Source organism: Eptatretus burgeri, chromosome 11, assembly GCF_056783735.1.
Source record: "Eptatretus burgeri isolate ZD-2024b chromosome 11, Ebu_testis_v1, whole genome shotgun sequence".
In the NCBI taxonomy this organism is placed as follows: Eukaryota; Metazoa; Chordata; class Myxini; order Myxiniformes; family Myxinidae; genus Eptatretus; species Eptatretus burgeri.
Genome location: NC_140971.1, coordinates 17,160,613 through 17,166,612, shown reverse-complemented (window position 1 = coordinate 17,166,612; position 6,000 = coordinate 17,160,613). Strand labels below are relative to the sequence as shown.

Below are 6,000 nucleotides of genomic sequence, written 5' to 3'. Positions count from 1 at the left end.
TCATAGACTGGTACTTACGAAATCGTCAACTTGACCTCTGACCTTGTCTCATCAAAGCTGTTTCCAGAGAAGGTCGCGACGCAAACCAGAAGTTTATACGATGATTCTGTACCAAACCATCAAAAATCGAATGTTTCACCTCACTGTGACCTTGACCTTCGACCGATTTTGACCAAAATCTAATCAGCGCAAGCCATCACACTCCTGAATCATGTGGTGTAACTTGACATTGGTAGCTTCTTCCGTTCTCGAGTTATAACTTTTTTTTTGGATGTTTGACCTCACTGTGACCTTGAGGTTTGACCGATTTTGACCAAAATCCAATTAGTGCGAGCCATCACCCTCCTGAATCACGTGGTGTAATTTGACATTGGTAGCTTCTTCCGTTCTCGAGGTATCGTGCCTACAAACACACAAACACAAACACACAAACAGATGACGGAAGTCATCAATAGACTTACGAAATCTCCAAGCAGTCATAGACTGGTACTTTGAAATCGTCAACTTGACCTCTGTCCTTGTCTAATAAAAGCTGTCTACAGAGAAGGTAGCGACACAAACCAGAAGTTTCTACGATGATTCTGTACCAAACCATCACAAATCGAATGTTTGACCTCACTGTGACATTGAGCTTGAACCGATTTTGATCAAAATCTAACCAGCGCCAGCCATCACCCTCCTGATTTACGTGGTGCAATTTGACATTGGTAGCTTCTTCCCTTCTCGAGTTATCATGTTTTGGATGTTTGACCTCACTGCGACCTTGACCTTTGACCGATTTTGACCAAAATATAATCATCGCTACCCATCACTCTCCTGAATAACGTGGTGTAATTTGACATTGGTAGCTTCTTCCGTTCTCGAGTTATTATGCCGACAAACAAACAAACAAACACACAATCTCGAGTAACTATGAAAAATATGGGTTTGCCTCATAACGTCACCAAATGACGTCATAATGTCTCAAGCTTGACATATCTAGAAAGCACTCATTGAGGTGTTCAATTTAAGGTTCTACACGATATGGTTCCTAAAACTTGAAAATTTGACCTTGGGGTCAAATATTTTTGACCTTCGGCGCTAACCATGAAGGTCAAGGCCAATCGCCACCAAAAATTAATCAGCTGAGCGACAGACCATGAACGACATTCCCATGAAGTTTGAAGACGATCCGATTAAAATTACTCAAAAAATAAGGGTTTCGTCGACTCCCCTGATTTGCGACAGTGACCTTGACCTTTGACCCTGACCTTCAAAATTTTATGCGCTGAAAGGGACCTCTATCGGCCTCTGATATGCGAAGTTGCAAAAATTTCCAATGGTAACTGTGCTCTGCAGAATTTTTTATGCGTGATTACAGACAAACAAACAAACAAAAAAAAAACAAAAAAAAAACATACAAGCTGACGAACACATCTTGCAAGAACTTCGTTTTGGCAAGATAACAAGCAGTCATAGACTGGTACTTTCAAAATCGACAACTTGACCTCTGACCTTGTCTCATAAAAGCTGTCTCTGGAGAAGGTAGCGACGCAAACCAGAAGTTTCTACGATGATTCTGTACCAAACCATCAAAAATCGAATCTTTGACCTCACTGTGACCTTGAACTTTGACCGATTTTGGCCAAAATCTGATCAGCGCTCGCCATCACCCTCCTGAATCACGTGGTGTAATTTGACATTGGTAGCTTCGTCCGTTCTCGAGTTATCGTGCCGACAAACACACAAACAGACACACAAACAGAGGATGGAAGTCATCAATATACTTACGAAATCTTTAGATTTGGTAAGTAATAATCAATAAATCAAAAATACCCCAAATAGCCAAATCACTTGATCACTGTCGTGTCCAAATATCAGCTTTCTCCTTCAAAAGGTGCCCGAGATATTGCCCAGATGTGAAATAAATAATTAATTAATAACAAGCAGTCAAAGACTGGTACTTACGAAATCGTCAACTTGACCTCTGACCTTGTCTCATCAAAGCTGTCTCCAGAGAAGGTAGCGACGCAAACCAGAAGTTTCTACGATGATTCTGTACCAAACCATCAAAATCGTAACGTCGACCAAAGCAAAAATCTCCATTTCTCCATGCAATTACTTTATATTATTTTATCAAAGTCACAAAACCGTAATATTCGGCCATCCACCAACAATCTTTCCATAATCCGACGGCTCAGCGAGTCAGGCATGCGACGATAACCTTTATTGGGATAAAAAAATGACTTTTAAACACCATCTTTAATGAAAACACCATGAGCCCGCACACGGAAAACCTTTACGTGATCAACGACGCCTCTGCTCGAGCGCGCTGCACCACGTGACGAGCTGTGACGCGCCGAGTGAAATATTTTTTATACATTCTTAAAACGTCTCCAAAACATCCGATTTTTGCCAGAATTTCGACAACCGAGTTTTAAGCGTCCTCAGCGATCGGAAAAACCGAAGACAAAATTAAAATCGAAGTTAAAACGAACTCGTAACGTCGACAGAAGCAAAAACACTCCATTTCTCCATATTAATTTAGAATTGTTTGACCTCACTGTGACCTTGACCTTTGACTGATTTTGACCAAAATCTAATTCGGGCGAGCCATCACCCTCCTGAATCACATGGTGTAATTTGACATTGGTAGCTTCTTCCGTTCTCGAGTTATCGTGCCTACAAACAAACACACAAACACACACACAAACAATCACACAAACACACAAACAAACAGAGGACGGAGGTCATAAAAGAAAACTTACGAAATCTTTAGATTTCGTAAGTAACAAGCAGTCATAGATTGGTACTTATGAAATCGTCAACTTGACCTCTGACCTTGTCTAATAAAAGCTGTCTCTTGAGAAGATAGCGACGCAAACCAGAAGTTTCAACGATGATTCTGTTCCAAACCATCAAAAATCGAATGTTTGACCTCACTGTGACCTTGACCTTTGACAGATTTTGACCAAAATCTAATCAGCGCTTGCCATCACCCTCCTGAATCACGTGGTGTAATTTGACATCGGTAGCTTCTTCCGTTCTCGAGTTGTCGTGTCGACAAACAAACACACAAACACACACAAACAGAGGATGGAAGTCATCAACATACTTCCGAAATCTTTAGATTTCGTAAGCAACAAGCAATCAGAGACTGGTACTTACGAAATCTTCAACTTGACCTCTGACCTTATCGAACAAAAGCTGTCTCCAGTGAAGGTAGCGAAGCAAACCAGAAGTTTCTACGATGATTCTTTACCACAACATCAAAAATCGTAACGTCGAACGAAGCAAAAATCTCCATTTCTCAACGCAATTATTAAATATTATTTTATCAAAGTCACAAAACCGTAATATTCGGCCATCCACCAACAATCTTTACATAATCCGACGGCCTAGCGAGTCAGGCATGCGACAATAACCTTTATTGGGATAAAAAATGACTTTTAAACACCATCTTTATCGAAAACACCATCAGCGCGCACACGGAAAAACTTTACGTGATCAACGACGCCTCTGCTCGAGCGTGCTGCACCAAGTGACGACCCGTGATCTTAAAACATCTCCAAATCATCCGATTTTTACCAGAATTTCGACAACCGAGTTTTAAGCGTCCTAAGCGGTCGCAAAAACCGAAGACAAAATTAAAATCGAAGTTACAACGAACTCGTGACGTCGACCGAAGCAAAAATACTCCATTTCTCCACATGAATTTACGGAATTATGTTTGACCTCACTGTGACCTTGACCTTTGACCGATTTTGACCAAAATCGAATCAGCGCAAGCCATCGCCCTCCTGAATCACGTGGTGTAATTTGACATTGCTAGCTTCTTCCGTTCGAGTTATCATGCCTACAAACAAACACAAAAACACACACACAAACAAACACAAACACACAAGCAAACAAACAAGCAGTCATAGACTGGTACTTATGAAATCGTCAACTTGACTTCTGACCTTGTCTAATAAAAGGTGTCTCTCGAGAAGGTAGCGACACTAACCAGAAGTTTCTATGATGATTCTGTACCAAACCATCAAAAATCGAATGTTTTGGATGTTTGACATCACTGTGACGTTGACCTTTGACCGATTTTGACCAAAATCTAATCAGCACCAGCCATCACCCTCCTGAATCACGTGGTGTAATTTGACATTGGTAGCTTCTTCCGTTCTCGAGTTATCGTGCCTACAAACAAACAAACAAGCAGTCATAGACTGGAACTTACGAAATCGTCAACTTGACCTCTGACCTTGTCGAATAAAAGCATGAATCAGTCAGAAGCCCAAGGGGAGCTTGAATTCTGAATTCATTGTGGTTTGCAGATAATGAGTCCCAGACAAAAAGTAGATTTGTTATAAAAATTCAATTTTTTTGTTTTTATTTTTAAAAAAAGTGATTCAGTACCAGCAGGATATGCCAGATAATAGGTGTATTACTTTTCAGAAGAATCTGATTAAAGACTTAATATATATATATATATATATATATATATATATATATATATATATATATATATATATATATATATATATATATATATATATCAGTAATTTATCGCTGTTCCAGAATTTCGACAACCGAGTTTTAAGCATCCAAAGCGATCACAAAAACCGAAGACAAAATTAAAATCGAAGTTAAAACGAACTCGTAACGTCAAGCGAAGCAAAAATACTCCATTTCTCCACATGAATTTAAGGAATTATGTTTGACCTCACTGTGACCTTGACCTTTGACCGATATTGACCAAAATCTAATCAGCACGAGCCATCACCCTCCTGAATCACGTGGTGTAATTTGACATTGCTAGCTCCTTCCGTTCTCGAGTTATCGTGCCTACAAACAAACAAACAAGCAGTCATAGACTGGTACTTACGAAATCGTCAACTTGACCTCTGACCTTGTCTCATCAAAGCTGTCTCCAGAGAAGGTAGCGACGCAAACCAGAAGTTTCTACGATGATTCTGTACCAAACCATCAAAATCGTAACGTCGACCAAAGCAAAAATCTCCATTTCTCCACGCAATTATTTTATATTATTTTATCAAAGTCACAAAACCGTAATATTCGGCCATCCACCAACAATCTTTTCATAATCTGACGGCTTTGCGAGTCAAGCATGCGACGATAACCTTTATTGGGATAAAAATGACTTTTAAACACCATCTTTATCGAAAACACCGTCAGCGCGCACACGCAAAACCAGACGTGACTCAACGACGCGTCTGCTCGAGCGCACTGCATCATGGGACGACCCATGACGCGTCGAGTGAAATATTTTTTATACAATCTTAAAACGTCTCCAAAACATCCGATTTTTACCAGAATTTCGACACCAGAGTTTTAAGCGTCCTCAGCGATCGCAAAAACCGAAAACAAAATTAAAATTGAAGTTAAACGAACTCGCAACGTCGAGCGAAGAAAAAAGCTCCATTTCTCCACGCAATTATTCAATATTATTTTATCAGGTCACAAAACCGTAATATTCGGCCATCCACCAACAATCTTTCCATAATCCGACGGCTCAGAGAGTCAGGCATGCGACGATAACCTTTATTGGGATAAAAATGACTTTTAAACACCATCTTTATCGAAAACACCGTCAGCGCGCACATGCAAAACCAGACGTGACTCAACGACGCGTCTGCTCGAGCGCACTGCATCATGGGACGACCCATGACACGTCGAGTGAAATATTTTTTATACAATCTTAAAACGTCTCCAAAACATCCGATTTTTACCAGAATTTTGACAACCGAGTTTTAAGCATCCTCAGCAATCGCAAAAACCGAAGACAAAATTAAAATCGAAGTGAAAACGAACTCGTAACGTCGAGCGAAGCAAAAATACTCCAGTTCTCCACATTAATTTTGTGGAATTATGTTTGACCTCACTGTGACCTTGACCTTTGACCGATTTTGACCAAAATCTAATCAGCGCAAGCCATCACCCTCCTGAATCACGTGGTGCAATTTGACATTGGTAGCTTCTTCCGTTCTCGAGTTATCGTGCTGACAA

The 6,000-nt window shown here is 40.2% G+C and overlaps 1 long non-coding RNA gene across 2 annotated transcripts in view; it reads right to left on the bottom strand.

Moving 5' to 3' along the window:
* Positions 1–6,000, bottom strand: part of LOC147016580 (uncharacterized) — a 53,726-nt gene that overhangs the window by 481 nt on the left and 47,245 nt on the right. The window contains exons 1-2 of one of the 2 annotated variants that reach the window (XR_015049104.1): positions 1,948–4,371; positions 19–403 (exon numbers count right to left, since the gene is read on the bottom strand). This is a non-coding gene — a long non-coding RNA (uncharacterized LOC147016580). Of the gene's footprint in view, positions 1–18; positions 404–1,947; positions 4,372–6,000 lie in introns of those variants that run through there. The other variant, XR_015049105.1, reaches the window with a different exon arrangement.